Source organism: Atta colombica, unplaced genomic scaffold, assembly GCF_001594045.1.
Source record: "Atta colombica isolate Treedump-2 unplaced genomic scaffold, Acol1.0 scaffold204, whole genome shotgun sequence".
NCBI classification, from domain to species: domain Eukaryota; kingdom Metazoa; phylum Arthropoda; class Insecta; order Hymenoptera; family Formicidae; genus Atta; species Atta colombica.
Genome location: NW_017259299.1, coordinates 443786 through 464595, shown reverse-complemented (window position 1 = coordinate 464595; position 20810 = coordinate 443786). Strand labels below are relative to the sequence as shown.

Below are 20810 nucleotides of genomic sequence, written 5' to 3'. Positions count from 1 at the left end.
CTCTCTCTCTCTCTCTCTCTCTCTCTCTCTCTCTCTCTTTCATTCTCCGTCCGAGAGTAGCGAGCGCGCGCATGGCACGATCGAGAAGGGCTGCTGCCTTCCTCATTCACCTTCCTCAGTGAACCGTTCCCTCTCGTTGTTGAACAAGAGAGAGGGAGGTTTACAGATAAGGGCAGAATGACGAGGTCGCAACGACCGGTAAAAAGATCTCTCTCGGATAATACCGAAGGAGCTCGGGACCAAAGGCGAAAAAGAGAACCTGCTCCCTCGGGCGTCAGGGAAACACCAGCAAATGCCTGCGGAGGCCGTAAAAAGACAATACCGTTCTCACACCACAAAAGAGTCTTGCCACCAAGTACCATTACTGATGGCGTATCACGATTCCTTTAGATGCACGTGCAAGGTTCGAACGTGGGCGCGTGTCCTCCCTTTCTTTTCCTTGATTTCGTCTACGGAATCATCCCTCTGATTGACGGGACGCTTCTCGTACCTCTGCAGTAATATTCTTTTTATTTAATGAGTCAAACTGAGAGAAAGAGTATAACGATACCATTGTTGCTCTTTTTCTATGGTAGCCCGAGGATTGAATTTTATAGCGAAGTCTTTTATTAGTTCGCTTATATGAAGAGAAAAAAAAAGTTAACGAGCGTATAATATATAATTTTATTTACTTTTTGTTTCAGGTAAGTGCATACTTCTCAATTGTTTTGCAACCATCGCGACTTCTGGAAATAGTGAGTAAACATTAATTGATTTTCCATTATATAGTACCATTAGATGAAGGGAAGGGGAAAATGAAAATTATTGTAAGTATATTCGCTAAACTAGGTACTTTCACATTTAAATTCGCTCGCTCATGCACTTTCTCTTTACGACCTAATGATCGTCGGAAATGAAAAGAGAGTTGAAAGAGAGGGTGAAAATTTCCCTTCGAAATTTCTTGGCAACAACACCTTGCTTAAGGGGTTCGTCACATTTAACTTCTCTGTGTATTTATCGATTTCATTAGTCGATAACTAACGCGCGACTTGGACGCATACGATATCACGCGTTATCAAGGAGATAGATTTATGAGGGTGCTACTGAATACAAGAGACGATACGTTAAGGGCGCGTAATGACTTCGGTTGGTTGCGATTTCGAAGGCGGTAGGTTGTTATCCAGATAAAAAGAACATTAGTCATTCGGTATCGTTGTAATTATATTACATCTGCTAGAGCTATTTCTTCTACTTTGATAATTGTAGCGTCGCATAAATAATTGTATATGCGTACGAAGTACACGTAAGCAGTTTCTCAAGGAATTTATTATTTTCTAAAGCAGTTTCTTCCTTCAGAAGAAGAAAAAGAATATACGATTAAACATTATATATATCAGACGTATTAAAACATAAATTGAAGTAATCGTAAGATCGAATATAAATGCGTCGGTAAATTTAATGTATCATATCGTTTGTATCGCATGCATTAGTTTTTTATTAGTCAAATCAGATGGACGTCTCACGAATATAAGGCCACTTAATCCTTGCCTTTGACAACGTCAGCGCCTTTGTCGCCATTATCCCATGACGATTCCTCAGAGATTTATCGAGCATCATCCGGCACGAGCCGTGGGTGTGCGTATTTAAATATTACTGACGCTGCAGTTGGCCAGGTGTCTCTGTCAAGATGTATTTCGCCGCGTAATTGATTCTACCCACACGAGATGCTTCCCGATGAAGGTAGATATTATACAAGAAGAAGTAGCGGCTTACGCGAATCTGGCAGGCAGCATGTTCGTTACTAGCGAACAAATTGTTTATCTGTTCTCACATTTTTTCTTCCTCATCCGAACGGATCTTTGCACGTTTCTTAAAGCGTAGGACGTTCACCCAACGCCAACGTAACATGAATTTATTCTATCCTTTAAATAAGATTATTTCTCTTTTTCCTTCTATAATATTTGTGAAATATTAATTCATTCAGAATGCGTCCTTTTCCATATGCTATTTTGTGGGTTTTGATATTAAAGTTAAATTATATATATTGAGTTGTCCGGAAAGTTCGTGCCGACTAAAATTTAAATTTTAGTATACATTTATTAAATTAAAATTTTCTGCTTTTCAATTTTCCTTCAACATCGGCACGAACTTTTCGGACGACCCAATAGTAGACATTAAAAAAATTAATCAATTCATTTGTTTTAATCAACAGTTCAATAAATTGAAATATTTATGATGCGAGTCGTTTGTTTGATTGATTATTGATTTTCTATAATGTTAAAGAATTTATATTAATTGGATAATCTGAATCAAACTTTGCTAATATAATTAATCCTATCACTGTATAACGGCGATGTAATGGTGATACAATTCCATTATGTTCATTGGACGATTTATTAAGACATAGAAACAGGATGTATACCTAATTAAGTGAGATTGCTTTCGTCTCGTTACAAGGGGCTGGTAAGTCTTCGAGAACGGAACAAGTTGACGTCTCACTTAGCTTCGTAAAGTTTAATTAGACTGATCATGCACGCATCCAAAGGTAGAACTTTGCCGCATAGTGTTCGCGATATGTGAAGTGCCGATGCCTTTCTCTTTCTTCGAACACTGGATATACAGGACGATAAATCATCGTGAATTTATGCGTCTGGGCAGAGAATCAAACTAGATACATACATCTTGAGTTTCCTCTCGTAACGGACTAATGCCAATCGCTAGAAGCGGATCGTTCGTATTAATTGGACATACGTCCAATGTAATTAGTTGTCAATTTATAGTATTTTCTTGTACACAACAAAATAAATACTTTGTCGTATTTATGTAAAATCGATTTATGATAATGTTGGATGTTTGCCACCATAATCCGTAGAAGATAATCCATTTTTACATTTGTTTCACGAGACATCCAAAATACTAAAGTCTTACAATTATATGATTTCATAAATATTTAAAATTGAATATATAAGTATATGCTTTCGGTTACAGCAAAAATATATTGCTTAAGAATTATTTTAGCGCGGTTTACAGAATAGTAATCGGTATCGTATCCCATATCACAATATTAACTTCCGTCACTTACTTGACTGTGGTAAGATAAGGAGAAAGAGAGAAGAGAGAAGACAGGGCTGAGAACAGTACGATACGTTACTAGCGATGCACATACATCAAGCTTGCCGGCTAATCTGATTCCCCTAACAATGTGCACGTGTCGGAATCTTCTTACATCCCTCTCGCGTCTCCCATCATCCATAGGGCTTTCTCTTCTTTCTCTTCTCTCTTTTTTACTCTTTTCTTTCCCACTCTTTCACGTATCTCGACCACCACCATGACCGATGTTGGCGGTGGTGAATTGCCAGATATATAGATTTTGGATTTGAGCCCCCGCATCGCAAGGCAATCTGAGCGCAAGCCCACGTAATCTTGCGCTAATAACCGCGATTTATCCTTCCCCGCCGTTCATGACTTCCCCCAAATCCGAGTGATCGAGGCGCCGCGCCGATTAGAGAATTCGCTTACCTCGCCTCGCTTCGCGGAAAAATGTTGGAAAAGATCGATGATATTATTTGTGACGTCGAAAATTGCTTTCCTCCAAACCAATTTTACGCCGTTAAATGGAAGATATACAATATTTGACTTAAAATACACGTACGAGTTCCTTCTAATTTGAGCGCGACAAGTCGCAATATTATCTAGATTCATTCACTGCGACAAAATCATTCTCACTGAAATTCCCACGTTATATCAATAGCGACGGTCGACTTCCCGAAAACAAAACTTCTTCTTTTTTAAGAGGGCTTACTCCTGGTGTAAACATAGATTAGATTATGGAACCATAATTTTGTGGTTGCGAGAACAGGAAACTGTTGCGCCGACGTTCTCTCTACAAGAGTGAGAAAAAGGAAGCAGCAACATGAACGCAAAGAAGACAGGATCAACGAGGTATCTTTATTGTCTCCGCTTAGTGCTTGGGCGTGAAAGAGAGTCTTTCATTAACAGAATCTGCTCAGCCAAGGTGAATCAACCTGCAGTCTGTGTGCATCTCTTTTTCTTTTCCTCTTATGCGTTCTTCACTCTACCTCCTACATCGTTGTAGGAGTCAGTGCGTGTTGAAGATAACGCCTTGGGATATGGCCAGGTATAAATATTTGAGCGAGTAACTGGCTTCATGTTTGCCCTGTTAGCTGCGTTCTTCGTCGTCGTCGTCGTCGTCGTCGTCGTCGTCGTCGTCATCATCATTTTCCGTGCCTTTTGTGTGTATATAGCGTTGGACGTGCGTACACATGGGACGATGGGTACCGCCGTGAAGCGCACACGTGTGGGAGCTGGTTGGCGTGTATAATATGTGGATAATGTTGATGACTGGACGTGGATTTGTCTGCTTGTAGTGTCTAGCCATGCGTCATTAAAAAGGTAAACGAAAACATCTCTGTACAGATCATGCTTTTTGAGCACTACATAACGAGAATGATCACTTTGTATCTCATTGAGAGATAACATTAGGTATTTTCAGGCGTACACATTTGTGAACATTTGAAATCTTTATAATGGGAAAATAAAATCGATATTTGAGAAGCGCCATTGTTCGTAACTGTTCTCACCTTTCATTCATTTTTTGAGTTATTTGATTAAAATGATCTATTATTCTTTTAAACATATTTTTACGATTACGATGTTCTGTGATGAATTGAAGCGATATAATAATGATAAGAAGAAATAATAATAATAGGAAAAATAATTTAACTTTAAATTCTCCAGGGAAATTAGTGTACACAAATTTAGGAAAACAGAAAGAAAGTAAGATGTAGAAATTAAAAAAATTTTTCGATCGTGTTGATTGTTAAACATAAAAAGACATAGGTAAATGCGAGTTTGGTTAGTAAACATCGATTGAGGGTTTCAAGCTCGGTTTACGCTTGTCACTTCACCGTTCGTGTCCGAGCGAATACTCGTAATAATTCCTATTTAATGCTGATGGTAAAAGACGGCGGAGACTATGATACGATCGTTACGATCATGGATGATGTGTCGATCGCAACAGCGTCCATCGACCTCGAAACAGAATGTCGTTGAAGATACATGGTTTGGATCAGAAGATAGATGCGGCAGAAATGAACGCGGGAGACACTCCGGTAGTGAAAAGTTTCGAGCCAATAATGTGAGTAGGCTCCGTCTTCTTAAGGACCGAACAAATATGTTCAAACACGCTCGAGCGGCGGAGCGACACTCATGCAAGCAACAAACCTTCTTCAGCAGTATCCTAATCCAATAGCTTCTGTCGAGTTCCAATGCCAAGTGCTCTTCATATTGTGTCTCGTGCCTTCGTTTTGCTTAGAAAAGAATTGGAAAGAACTGTCGGTGATTTCGTACATTTAAAAATGGTCCTCGAATTTTCATGTGGGCGACACTCATAATAGGTGGTTATAAAGGGATTTTTACCCGCGTAGCTTTACATTTCATACACGTTCGGTGATAATACAAATTGATTAATAATTAAAACTATCTCTCGCGACTATCTCTTTCGATTATCGCATGTATCGTACATCTCTCCTTCATGCACTACAATAATAATTAAGGATCTTTGATCACAACGTATGTACATATGAGATCGAAGCGAGAATAATTTTCGCCGTCTTAGCGATAAGAACCGGTTACCAGCGGCGCAATCGTACGAATACAATATGTCTTACGCAGTGCAAAATCATCCGGAAATGCAACTGCATTGAATTCGGTCATGCCAATTTCGATTATTATTATTATTAAGTTGAATTTTTTTACATTTGTACGAATTTTAAAATATACAATATATTTTAATTAAAATTATCATTATAAAAAGATTATCAAAGATTATATAAAAAAATAACTAAAAGTCATAACAATCAAGGAAGAAAATCGCTTTGATTTTTAATCATTTATATTACATCTTGAATATAATGGAGATTTTAAATATCGGTTTGTGCATGTAGCTATGTAACGTATCCGCTATTGACAGTTGCATGAAGATTTATCCAAAACCGAAGCGTTCGAGGATCCTTCACCGCTTACGCCAGTGTTGGTCGCACATATCGTCCTCTTACCGTTACGTTCACCTGGACAGTGGGCAGTGAGAGAGAAAAGAGGGAGGGGGCGGAAAGAGAGAATCGTCGTGCCGTTGCTGCTGCTGGTGCTTGTTATCGCTCGCAGATTCATGCCAGCGGACAGTTAAGACTGAAATTCGCTGGACACTCAACGCTATAAATTCGTACAAAATGAAGACAGAAAGAAAGAGTGTGCATGTGTATACGAAATGATACGAGGTGGTTAAACGGAGAGGTGTGCCGGAACCGACCTACCTTTTAACGTTTTCTCGCATCCACCCTTGCGTGAAAACACGCACGCTGACCATTATGAGGGTGGAAACACCTCGAAATCATCAAAGACAAAGATCGCTTCGCAATATTGCGTTCCGTCACGGACGTAGTTCCTAGATTAATTTTATTTCGATATCATCGAATGATATATTTATTTCTTAGGTCAATATATTATACATATTTTGTATTATACATGCAATTTTATATTATTGTAGTACAGTATTTTTATAATTAATAAAAGAATTTGTTTGCACATAGACTAATGATATTTAATATTTTATATTTTTGTGGATCTTTCAATAACATGAATGAAGACGAATTTTAATTTTTTCATGAGTAATTTCCCGGATGTAGAATGTACCATACTCTTACAAGAGTACTTCTTACAAGAATCAAAGATAAAAATAAGGAAAAGGAAGGAAGGAAAAAAGAGAGGGAGGAAGGAAGGAAGGAGGGAAGAAAGGAAGGAAGAAAAGAAGGAAGAAAGAAAGACGCAAAAGACAACGCAGCATAAGAGGCAAAGTCTCGAAGGTGTAACCGCAGCCACGCCCCAATTAGGTTCTCCAGACGGTTTACGGCTGTAGCTGGGCTGGTATTTATGATGAGAATGTCCGCACCTGTGGTGACACTCGCCACCGAGCCACCAGCAACCCCTCTTAGAGCACAGCGCGAGAGTGTTTTATGGCGCGCAGATAGCCTCACGCACACCTTCCCGGGCATTAGCTACAGCTAGGTGATATATGACGCGTATATTGCTCTTGGTGAACGGCGAACCGCCGCGAGCCACTCTATCCCTACGCGATCCTATATCCACGTCGTTCCTTATTTCCAGATACCCGGGTCCTCCGCCTTGGAAACTTTTCAGGATGGCGAGCAAAGACACGCTGTACTGGTCATTTTGGATTCTGGCCGAGAAGCCGCTCGACACTATCTTCTTCTTTTCCTTCCTCTTTTTTGCACCTACTGCACACATTTTCAAGATATTCTTATATGCTCTCTTGTTATTTTTATACACAATTACTTTTCCAACTGTCTTAAGATAATTTGAATTTTTAGAGCGTGTAATCAATTATTATAAATGAAAAATGAAAAATAAGAAATCTCTGAAGGTGATATTTTATATTTCATATTGTATTTCATATATAACCTTAGCTTGACAAAAAATAATTATGTATTTAGCATTTCTCTAAGAGGAATCAGGTTTATAACTTAGACTTATGCACGAGTGGCAAAGACTTTACGCATTAAGTATCTGTCTGTCACTGTCAAAGATACATCCTACACCACAGCCTTTACATGGCTCTTCGAAGTTCGAGGGATGCCACTCGCGGTATAAGGAACCAATGAACGTCTCGGATCGGAATTGGCGGCGGCTGCCGCACGACGAAGCGCGACATCAGTAGCCTCTTCGTCACGTAAAGACGTACAAAACGCGGCTGTACCGCTCACTTAGTCCCAGTCGGAGGCGTTCTCGCGCGATAAACATCGACGTACCTCCCGCTGCTGCATCGAGCGACGTTTAAATGCACGAGAAGACGAGTTCTTGTCGTCGTCCTACGCTCCTTCCGCATGAGAGCGCATCTAATGATCGGAGTAATAGTCGCACCATGTTTATATTTTTTATAACAGTCACGACACGACAAGCATTTAAGGTTGATTATAATAATCAATCTTAATTACTTTTATACAACTTTTATGTATTGTATTTATATCGTATGTATAATAGAGTATATGATATAAATATATTTTACGTGAGAGAGACATTTTATTAAGTATTCGAATAAAATATAATCGATTTGCTGTATAAATAGAAATTAAAATTTTTCTGTTGTACTACAACAAGTTAGAATTACGAGAGAGATTCTAGTGTTTTTAATATATACTGTGGACTTTGAAGAAAAACAGGAAGATCCGAAAGATGTTCTTAACCTCTCTCATTCGCATAAAATAGAATCGATAGGAAATGGAACCGAAGGAAATTAGCCGGCGCGCTTCGCATTGGTAGGCGATGAATCACGCGTGCTTCTGTCACGGAGGGTGCCACGGTGGCTACAAGTTACAATTCGATTTCTCGAAATTGACGAAGGAGGGGCTAACGCGAAAGTCTCCGCGGCCAAATGCAGAGAGAAGGAAGAAAGCGGTGAAGAAGAGCCTTGACTCGACTTGGCTCTCCATCCGCTTCCGCGGGTATCAGCCCGCTATACGAGCTTTAATCGCATTCGAATGCAATGTTGCGGAAAATTTCATTTGAGCGAGGTACGAGGGAGCGAGTGAGGATGGGACAGAGGGATTGGGGGCGGAAGGGGCATGCTCGGGAGAGTGGATCCCGCTGTGACTTTGTCTCGACTTTGCGGACCCCCAGCCGGGTTCTCCACTCGCCGTGCCGCGCCACGCCGTTCCGCCACGACACATTTGCATATCCACTGCTCGTCCTCAAATGCAATCGTGGCATTGAGCGCATCATGATGATGATCGAATCTCTTTACGATACTGCGAATTGTGGTATTATGATAGCGCAATGCTTGAGCTCGAATGTAATTGATAAGTCATCGGCCATCGAGAGTCGTTCATCGAAAGTAATCCGATTTTGCACGTACTGAAATTAATATAATTAATATTGCGGCATTTTTCGCGATATAGATACATTTTCTTATTATTTTGTGAATATTTTCTAATTTATCTCTACTATTTTAACGTAATATGATGCGGGCGATGAATTTTTTGGTTAATGCGTTAACTTTTTCAAAAGGAATTTATCGCTAAAATTTCATAGTCTTTTTCTTTGAGAGAAATATCATGAGATAATGAAATACAAATTTTTTCACTCAGTCTATCAAAATTATGCAAGTGAAACATTAATGTAATTTTATCGCCGCATTTGCGTACGCCGGAAAATTCAGCTTTCACATTTTTAAACATGAATTTACAAAGCTCCACAGACCTGGACATGATGACAATCTGAGGACGGATCGTGGACGGTGAGGAGAAGCGACAGTGGGTTGGGTCGGCATTTACATTTACAACGAGACTGATTGAATCTTGATTGAAAATCCACTTAATTAAGGACGTGCGCCATTATGTTTATTGCCCGGTGAAGTGAGCAAACCGTGCTTGGTCGTCGGTGATTGCAGGGGAGAGTCCCGAATGTTTGACAGGACATGGCCAATCGTCTGTACTAAGAATCACTGCGTCGAGTAATTCGATTCCGGTGATATACATTTTTGTCAACTATATCAATTTAAATTGATTTATTGTATGTATTCATTTATTGTAATAGTAGGTAAGTGTCTCCGGATTGTAATAGTAGGTAAGTTTTATATCAAGTAACGATACAATAATTAAGATATATACAAGAAAAAAGTTAAAAAGTGAATATGAGGATAAGCCTTTTCAAAGAAATTACTTGTGATATTTCTGTGTAACTAACTTTTTTAAAATTTCTTAAATTTAGATACAAAATTTGTTATTTCCAAAAATTATGACAAAATTACATTGGCATATTTAAGACTTGAAAAAAAGAATTATAATTGAGTATTTTAGTTTCCACCGCTGCTTAGTAGATATTCATTGTTAGAACTTCCAACGACTTGCAAGTGATATTGAAGAATTAAAGATAAAATACAAAGATAAAGATATATTTAAAAATGCATTTACAATGTGAATAAAATCGTACTTGTATTTGTAAAGAATTTAGAGATTTATAATAGGGAGAACAGTGAAATTTAGGGAAATAGCAGCAAAGATATCGATTCTCTCAATGGTGTTGTCTAATATAAAATGTATAGTTTATTATCGTTTTATAATCGACAAACTCGATCGATTCTGCGTTTCTTATGTGTAGTTTGCAAGATTGCTCCTCATACTGATTCGCTCAGTCTCTTGATGCAATTAACAAAAAATCGCTCGTTAATTAGGATCAAGACGTAACCTCTTGCATGCGGACATATAGAGACACGAGTATAGTAGTTATACCAGTATCCCACAGGTACCTCAGACACTCGTACATGCAAACGACATGTATACACAAATACGCGCACATACGCACACTCATTCAGCAATTCTGCGCCGCGAGAAATAACAAACAGCGTGCGAGCCTAATTAATTACTTGTCTGTTAATTACTGTAATTATATGTTGCCACACCCGCCCGAACCTTCTCGATTGTTCTCGATTGTTCTCATCCCTTCAGTAAACGCTTAATCTAGGCGAAAAGGTTTCCATGACGAGATGACGGATACATTTTTGATGCTCTTTACGATAATTATATCCAAGTCACATTCGTAACTCCATATCTGATTGTTTTTTCAGTGTTTTCTTTTTCTCTTTTGCTTTCAATTTTTATTTACACTGATTTGTAAAAGAAACCTCAGATTTATCGTTATCGTAGCTTTTCGTTGCAGACAACGATAATTATTGTGCGGTACACCGCCGTGGTAGCACACCTCGGTACGTTCGAATAGACGAAACCAAAACAATGACATCGGTCAGCGGGACCGTTGACAGTTGGTCGGTTTTCGCGGGGTTCACTAAATTATCTCATCGCATACTGCGGATGGCAAAAAATGTGACAGCGGATTGGGACAGATGATCAGAATAAACAATTGAGAACGGTCGATCTGACAAGTGGGGTTTGCAAAAACTTATCGTCTCCAGAGTTACAAGAGAAACGTAATGCATTTCTCGTATTGCGGTTCAGTGAGAAACGCCGATCTTCCAAGATAGGAAGAAAAGAGCATTGTGAAGAAAAACACGACGAGTTTCTGCTTACTAGTTTCTGATTAATTCTCGCTGACGAATTATAAAGACTCAATCGTTGTATTCGCGTGTTTATTTTTATCAATCACAGATTCTTTCTTTTATTTTCTTTATCCAATTAGATAAGGCAATCGAGTTACAACAGAAAACTTTTCAATTTAAAAAGCGACAATGCGAAAACCGCGTATTGAAAGTGTAATCTATTTTCTGTAAAGTAGTAAAAGTAATCTTATCGCTATGCAACACGCTGCGTTCCTATCTAGAATTGACATTATCACATGCAAATGGTGTTGTACTCTTCCTACGCAGACGGACATGTTTTCTTCAGTTTCGTAGATATGTGCGAACAAACGTGTAATGCACGTCATATATGGCCGTGTGCTACGTTATGGATGTGTATGAGCTAGTCCTCGAAGATCAGACTTGGCGACTTGGAGTGACACGCGGAGTGGTACGCTAGCGGTATTAAACTCTTGGTGGCGTGTATGATTGGGCTGGCAGATGTCACTCGTTATGTAAATGTCCGAGTGTTTACAAGAAGACACCTCCAGTAACTAACACTCCACTCGTGGCTATAATGATGCGCTAGAAATCTCTCTCCCTTTTCTTCTTCATTTTCTATTTTGCATCCAGTGGCGAAACTCACTAGTATTCTTCATTAAGATGATCGCATCAACAATCTTGATTCACATGAGAAACATCGGAACACTTTGCTACATCTTAATTGGCATAGTTTGTCGTTTAGTACGGGATAAGTGATTTAGGAGAGTACATAATTGTTTGATATTGATTTTCTTGCTAAATTAGATTTCTCACTAATACAGCCGAGGATTTCAATTATACGTAACAGTGTGTAAGTATGCGATACTCGAGAAGATGTTAAAATAACTTACGTTTATTTCTCGTTCTCGTTGGAATATTTCAATTTATATACTCGCTTTTAAATATCTACAGAGATTCGTTTGTTTTTTTTCATCCTTCTTCAATCATTGCGTTGAAAAGACCGGTATAAGACCGGTATCGGAGCATGCCTATTCATTATATCATTATATGTTTCTTATATGATTCATGGCTACTTCCCAGATATTTCTGATGTATCCATACAATTTCAAGTTTTCGTGTATATGTTACGTTAGAAGTTAATTAATAAATTTGATATTTATGTTACGCTTCTGTAATTATATTTTATTTGTATTAGCAAACGATCAATTGGATGAGAGAGGCCTCAATAATCCAATTCAGAATCGTATAGAAATTTACGTAATTCAGAAGGACAAGCTAAATCGCGAATAATATATAAGTATAATATCGTATAAAGAGAATAGATAGAATATTTAAATTAACATTAACATGAATCTTATGTGTTTCTCCGATCTTTTTGTGCGCCACTGAACGCGCCTTAACGACTAATTTACCATAGAAACATTAATAAATCTTTCCATGAAATCTCGTTTATCAGGACATATCTGGTAGTTGGTCACGCCGCTTGTCTCGCTCATAATTAATTAGTATCGGCGCCTAGTCTGTACTCAGACATTAGCTAATATAAATGAACGGAAGAAAGTAGTATGTGGGGAGGACGCATTCGCCTTGTCTCGCAGTTTGTTAAATCGTCGAGATATATAATAATCGGTATCGATCACACAACTATTCTTCTCTTCATTATAATTAAGCCGCGGAATTTTTTCCATTGAATTAAAGTCTTCTCTCGCTCTCGTTTTCGCTCTCTCTCCGATCGCACTTTCAAGGATCATACGTTAATTGCCGCCTGCATTCACTCGTAAAACCGGGCGATTTCCAAGCGAGTTGCCTTGTATTCTTCAGTTGCGACGCGGCAAGGTCGTACGTGAACGGTGCGGCTCCTTGTAGTCGTGAGATCGTATCTACATCGTATGACGCAGGCAACGATGATCGCTCCATGGCAAGGAGGTATCTTGATCGCCGACGCACAAGGCTGTACTTTATACCGAATTTTTTGTTGATCGCGGGTGTGCTGCGTTGCTCATTCCTGTTCAGTAACCACGCTGCAAAGATAATCGGAAAGGATTAGGATACGTGAAATGCCGTTTCTCTCTGCTGCTGCGGACAAAAATCATTAATTTTTTCGATATAAATTGATACAGTACATGATATAGCATAAACTTTCTAAATTGAACGATACTGTTCGTGAATGCGATCAGAATAATTTCAAAGCTGGTAACGAATTTCAAGTTAACTAAAGACAAATGTCAAAAGAGAACACGTTTATGAACACGTTTACGTAAACGAATATTAAAAGAAGAAAATAATTTGCGTTTTACTTGCAAATGCAATGATAGTTTCGAAAATGAGTTTCGAAAATGCCATATAATAAATTAGACACAGTCTGAAGGAGTCTCTAAATAGATAGTAAATGAAGATGAGCTGTGATGCGCTGGAAAGTGCTGAGAGGATATTCACGATATTCTCTCACGTAACCCCAGTGGTATATAGATCCGAGGACTTTGCGTCTCTAATTGCGTTAGATAGCAGTAGCCTTATTAATAACCCTTGCGGAGAATTTCTCGTGATGCAGCGGCGAAGGGATTATCCCGTTCCAATGTGCTGCTCCGCTACGATATCCGGAGACTCGTAGGAAACAAGTCCTGGAACCGCGAAGAAGCAGCTTGGACCGCGTGAGAGCTAAGAGATAGTGGACACGGCATTTCACTTAAATGATAACCCGTCTTCCTTCGTCCACCGCGCCACGAAGATGGAGAGAAAGGATCGTGGACATCGCATCAGGACGAATCCTCCTTTCTTATTCTTATGCATCTACTTCTTCGTGCTGCATTATCGTTGATTTGATCTCGCCGGCGCCTGACTCGCGAAAGAACGTTCGGTTCTATGTCCATGAAATATCTTGTCACTCATATTCATTGAAAAATATACGATCGCCAAAGTTCCAATTGGTCATTATCGAAACGATTCGATATCCAGATTATCTAAATAAATCGAGATTCTAGAAGTCTTTTGTAAGCTATTGAAAATAGTGATAGAAAATAGAAAAGCTTTTCCTTTCCCACGATTCAGCTTGATAATATCTAGTCTGGAGACAAGGCGAGTTTTTCTTTTCTTTTTTGTCTCTTTCTCGCTCTCGCTCATTTCTACCACTGTAGATCCTTGCCGTCTGGTCGGCAGGAGAACCGACATAACACGATACTGGAGGGGATTTGCATGCGTGTGTGAAACCGTCGTGGTATCTCGTTACATACCATAGTCATTGCGCGTTCGTTGTGATGGTACTTCCAAACGATGGTACACCATGACGAAACGACAAAGACGACGTGTTGGCGTAGCGATCTTAAAAAGTAGTCATTGCAACATTGACAAACTGGTATGCAGATACCTATTGCAAATATACGGGATGAAGGTTGGTGATCAAAAGTCATGTAATGATATGGGCTACTATCACATAAGCGAATTAAACGAATAGCTATCATGTGGGCGTAGCTGTACACGTCAGTCGAAGATAAGAAAGAGACTTTACTTTAGCAAAGGAGCAAGATTGCGTCTTTGTACCTTCCATTACTGATTATTCTGCACCATGGAACCATTACTTTGTCTCGAACGTGATTCAGGGATATGTCACTGTAAGCGACCGACTTTATCCCCTTATGAGATTATTGAATTCGTTTGAGCTTTGACACAACACGCGAGTTTATAATTTCCTCTTCTTTGATCTTTTATTTATATCTTTTATTTGCTGATGAAAATTAAACTCAAGCCTGCTAGAATCTTTTAAAAAAATGTTATTTATCAAATTTCGAAATGTGCATGATACATATTTTATATAATACATTTTTTGCATATTTAATTCGTAATTTTAAGTGTAAACATACTGAACATATCTTAATGCATTACAGACGGGTTACAGAAATTCTCTATTACTATACGAGATAGAAAGAATTCAATAATACAAAAGCTCCCGTATAATTGAATCGCCGCGGTCCTAGATTATTAGTATATCAATGTACTAGCAATGTACTAGACAAACCAGGTAGACATTATTATGGACATGGTGAAACGTGAGACAAAAAACGGAGGAATTCCTCTCAGAATCATTAGTATAGGAATAGTAATTGGTATAGGAATAGTAATTGGTATAGAAGTAGTTAGTATATAAGTATTCCTGCCCGCATAGCTAAATGGATACATAGTGGTGGAGAACGGAATGGCCGGGATCGACATGATGTCTTCCACATCCCAGCTATCTTACACGCGGCACTTACCGGACACGGCAGATAATAATATGGAGAAGAAACTAGTCGTTGCTCCCTCAAGACCTCCCTCTCGGTTGGCTGGCTTTCCTTGTTCCTCAAGCTCCTCCTCCGGTTACTCGTATCCTTGGCGCTTCCTGCGTAAAGCGAATTCCACGCGCTAAGTACGATTAACGCAACGAGGCGCGTCGGGAATGCAAGTAAAACCGCGACACGCGATGCAACCGCGTTAGTCGGATCATTTGACGCGGAGATCCTACGACGACGACGCGAGATTCGTATTAATTGCGTGGAAATTTGAAGCATGCGGCTAGACCTCGATCTGTCGGGTTTGCTCACGTATAATTGATTTCTTACTTATCGCAGGACGTGTAATGTTCTCTTCGGAGAACACAAAACTTTTTGTTTCTGAATGCTCCTATCATTTGTACCGGAAAATGATTTTTCTTGTTTGCGAGATATTTTAAGAAAGACCAGGATGACGCGACGCGCGATGAGAAATCCTCTGTATTATCGAAAGAACGCTTACTACAAACGAAAAAAAAATACTGTGCAACAAAGCCTGAAAAAATTCGCTGCTTATAGGATAAGGATTTTCTCTTTCTCTAAATGTTTTAAATTCTTTTATTTAGAGTCAAATGCCAACAACAAACATGTAATTTCTATTTATCTAAATTGTACTAATTGCCACTATTATTGTTTATATCTCGTATACGCATTATTGGAATCACCGAATGAGAAACCACGAGTCCCGGACAAGAGCATATTGCATATTTTACATTCTGTTGACGTTCACGCCGGACACAGTTCGTTCTTTGGTACTCTCGGAGTGTCTACAAAAAGTATGGTGGTTCCGAGGCGAACGGCAGGACCGGGGCCCCGAGTCGGGTCACAAGTTTTGTACTTTTTTTTGCACGGAGGCTATGGCTGCGGCTGCGGCGTTGCTCGGTTCGTCCGGTATGCGGAGCAGAGCAAACTGAGAGCGGGACATCTTCTGACCCGCGAGTGCCTTGTGCTCTTCTCTCATTTTTAATTTGCGATTCCACGCATCTTTGGCCAACTCGGATGTTTGCTGCTCTTTCAATAATAACAATACGATTTTTCTCTTAAAAACAATTTTTTTTAATAATATGATTTATGTAAAATTTAAGATTTGTTGGTAGCATATAGCATATAGCATGGTAGTTAATACTGATATATTTTTTAGCTCACTTTTATCTCGTGTAATAATAATTTTAATAATAATAACTATAACAGCGGGATGTTAATTTTAAGACAGCACTTTGGTTATTATTATCGACATTAACATAATTTTCAAGCAATTCAAGATAATTTAGGTAATTTAAAATCTGAAATAACATCTGTGTCACTTTCACCGATGTGATGCGAGATTAGCACTTGACAACAATTGTAATTTAAGGAGGCTGCGTTTTCTCAATTTTCTTATTTTATTCGTATCCTTGAATTTGATGTCAGATAAGTTGTGTGTCGAGATTTATACGAACATGAGGGGGAGGAGAGAGGTTATTTTATTATTTTTATTAAATAGACTCTACCGAAATGTCACAATAGATGATTAAAGATGAGGTTCACGTTTGTTGAATATTAGTTGGTCCTGTTTCGAGGAACACCAAATATTTTATTTAATATAAGACACAATGTGTTCCCACATGCTATGCGTGCCGATGAAGCGACGAGGACATTGGCGCGGCTACATCTTCGCGGCCATTGTGCTTCTCATGCTAGCGGAGCTCCGAATGTAGGTATCCTCGGATTGTCGTAGGTTCTCAACTTGAATTTCTTATAATACGAAAAATTTGAATTTCAATTTACAATAAATTTGTTTTTTTGCGATATATTAAATCGTTCCGTTTTAATTAAAGCCAATTGTTCCGTTATAAGATATTTTTATAATGAGAATATAACATAAAATTAGCACATTTACATTAACGTAAATATTTAATTTTTTTTTTTATAGAATGCTTGCAACATTGCCGATTATACAAATTCAAATAGTCCAGCACATAGTACTCAACTTTTACCTGCTCTCGATTCAAAGTTCCGCGCAATTTGTCCAGCAATTCTCGATTATTTTTCTGCGTGTAGTTACGTAAGCAAAGTTTTTGCGTATGCGATCGCAAAAAATAAATAAAGGAGGAGTTTGTAGTAAATGAACACAACCGTGCATCCGCATGCAGAGAAATTATGTGCACGCAGGTCTCGAGCGCGTATCGCACCTGCCGCGCGCGAAACGAGCGCGACGTTTGCGGTGTCAAAGACCTGTTTTCTTTTCGAGAACCTTACGCCGGACATCCTCGCCGGAACAAACTACTTCAAACTTGATCTGCTATGCATATTATAATATATCTCGATTTTGAAAAAAATCGTATGTTATCATTTTATATTAGCATACCGTTATTATACCATCTGCTCTCTTTGCATTAATATATCACTTATGTATTAATAATCGATAATGGAATCATGGTTTTAAATGTGATTAAATAATCGGCATCATTGTATGAATTTATAATTGACACTCTTCCAAAGATTCACAATCTTTTAGAGAACCCCTGCCAAGCCGACATCTTGAGGTGTGCGTGACGCACGTACGTGAGGTATACACTGGCGCGACCAGTTCTGAGGACACTGTCGCCGGCAGCAAAAACACTATTGAGTTAATCAACTAATTTATAATTAAAATTCCATGATGGGAGCTGTTCGGGCCAGCCAATTCTTCGTCAGTCATCGATGCAAACTGTAAGAAGTAAACCAGCTTGCTGACTATTTCGCGCTGTTTCGTGGTAATCGCCGTCGAATTCATAGAACATCAATTAACCGCTCGTCGACATCCTTTTGTTCTTCTTCGGCTCACGTCTCAGTCTGTTAACTTTGCGCTCGAAAAAAAATCGACCTAATTTTGCAGCTCGTCCCTCATCCGGTTCCTCATTTTTGAGCGGAAATATTATGCGTTTTTATTCATCAAATTGTCGAAACAGTAACAAAAAAAAAGACAAAATTATTTTTAATAGGCATTTTGTTGAATTTACATGTCAGTGTCGCAATTAGTGATAATTACAGTCGTCGAGAAAAGAAATGAGATGATTACAAATATTGAATTTATCATTCGTACTCGTAGTTAGTAATTATAGCTTAGACATATCTTAATTTCTCTTCGTTTATATTTTATCACTTAAAATATGAAATTCATACAAGATGCAAATTATTAAACAATAATGATAAAAGTTCAAATATGACTTTTTTTATATTTAAGATTTATTACGGTAGAGAGGCAAAACATACACACACACACACACACACACACACACACACCAAATACACACAAGTAATAGATATTTATCAATTTTGTTTTTCTTGTACGGTTAGATGATGTATATTATTTATTTTTTTGTCTAGAAAACGAGTGGGTATCTTCTCGTTTGCTAATAACAGTAGGTTTCATGGTAGGGCAATGAGACGACGATGTCACGGACGTTACTTATCGAGTCCTTGTCACTTGACACGCTCCGCCGAATACGATGCTTAGATCGCGTTAATTATCTATACGCGTGTTTGTCATATCCTCACCTTTTGTTTACATGTTGCTATCCATATAAGACGAATTTTTATTTAGTAATTTTTAAGTCAATTCACTGTATGGCGTAAACATTTATATTTAGATCTCTTGACATTTCGCGATAACACCATTAAATTGCATACATTTATTATCTACTGCATTTTCCGTGAGATCCTTAAATTTTTCCTTATGATTTCCTTATGATTTAACGTACTCTATTTCTGACTTAATAATTTAATCGTATTAAAGCTCTTTACGATTTAAATTATAATCAAGTCTCGTCATCTCATCTACTTCTATTCTTTACATGTCACAATGGACATGAATGTTGAAAATCCGCGGAAATCACATGAAAATTCGGTGAATCTGCGCAATGATAATTTTAATACTTCCGAGAATTGTAGCAATCTATCCTCTTACCATTTAATCAGAATTGTGCAGCGACATTAATTATTCTATATATCTAACTGATATATCACTTTGTTTGATCAATTACTTATTGCTTTCTACGAGAAGTGATTTCCTATAGTCACTGAAAAAAAGACAAATACGAAACAAGTATATAGTTTTAAATACTTTTTATTGTCAAAAAAATTAAGAATACATAAAAAGAAATTTAAATAAGCAGCTTGCTGTTTTCTAATGGCATATAAAAAATTAGTTGATCGATTTTTAAAAAGAATGTTAAAAAAAAAAAGAACGGCGTTAATGTAACAAGGCTAAAAAGGAACTGGAACCTGCGAAGTTCACACTCTCTTTTTGTGGGAATCTATTTGCACGACGTGATCTCGATTTCAGAGTACTCTTCATACGCGATTCACTGGACGATCGCGCCTCGATCGATATGACGCATTCTTGCTTGTTCGTATTGCAGAGAAAGACATGTCTCGTTGAGCGACAAATTGAGCTTACACGCGTCAAGATTCAAGACGTGATCTCTTGGGTATTATGCATCCAACACTTTTTCGCGAATACCATGCGCTGGATGTTTTCTTCCACATGACATTCCGCAGCGAGAAATTAAAAGCTGTCTCGATAGAGATACTATCAAGCGGAGTTCGTTCGACGGATTTACTGTGGTGATTATCCCAATTAACCGCGTACGCGCTTTCAGCCTCGGCTTGAACTACGAGCTCAAGTGCCACCTGCGGACCAGTTCCCGTGGCGCGGTTTTTGAGTCATACTACATTCAAGTAAGACGTTAAGTGCATCCCGTACGTTTCCGGAGAACATTATGGCCGTCTCGCAAATTCCCATTAGCGGACTTCGTTCTTCCCCTCATCAGCTCTGACTCGTCGCTCCGGCATTAAGCATCAAGCAGGTTTTTCTCCCAGTTGGCCGCTGCACTGCTCTGATGAATTCGGCAGATTCCAACCTGGACTCTTCATCGTTGACCACTATCGTCAGTATTACTTTCGCTGTTTTGTTTCTATTGAAAAAAAGATTTCTTCGCATAGTGGCGTGAATCTGAACCATTTATTTGAAAGATGGAGTTTTTCACTTAAAACTTGTGTTAAATAGAATTTCTTGTACTATTTGAAGATAACATTACATTATTTTATTTTTTATTCATTTGCGAGTCGAATGTCAATTATGTGATTTATTCTCAATGAGTACAATATATTTAAGTGAAATGTTAAGTACATTTTTACGAAACAAGTTTGTTTACAAATATACATTAGGATTCGTTTTGATTAACCTTCATCGATGTCATTCTTTTGGACGGTGTTAAACATTGGTCGGCTTTTTCTCTCGATCGCTCGCCACGCTGTCGAATTCAGCAGATTCCAAGCTCTGTCTTTTAGCCATTGTCACCGTCCATATTAGCGCAGAGTCAGCGCGGCAGAGGCCGAAGAGATTAATTAGAGACGATATTTTAGCAGCAAAAATGGCGAGGAGGGGGAGGGGGGGGGGG

The 20810-nt window shown here is 38.5% G+C and overlaps 1 protein-coding gene across 1 annotated transcript in view; it reads left to right on the top strand.

The window, feature by feature from the left end:
* Positions 1 to 20810, top strand: part of LOC108687289 (homeobox protein homothorax) — a 382549-nt gene that overhangs the window by 135030 nt on the left and 226709 nt on the right. The window lies entirely within an intron of this gene.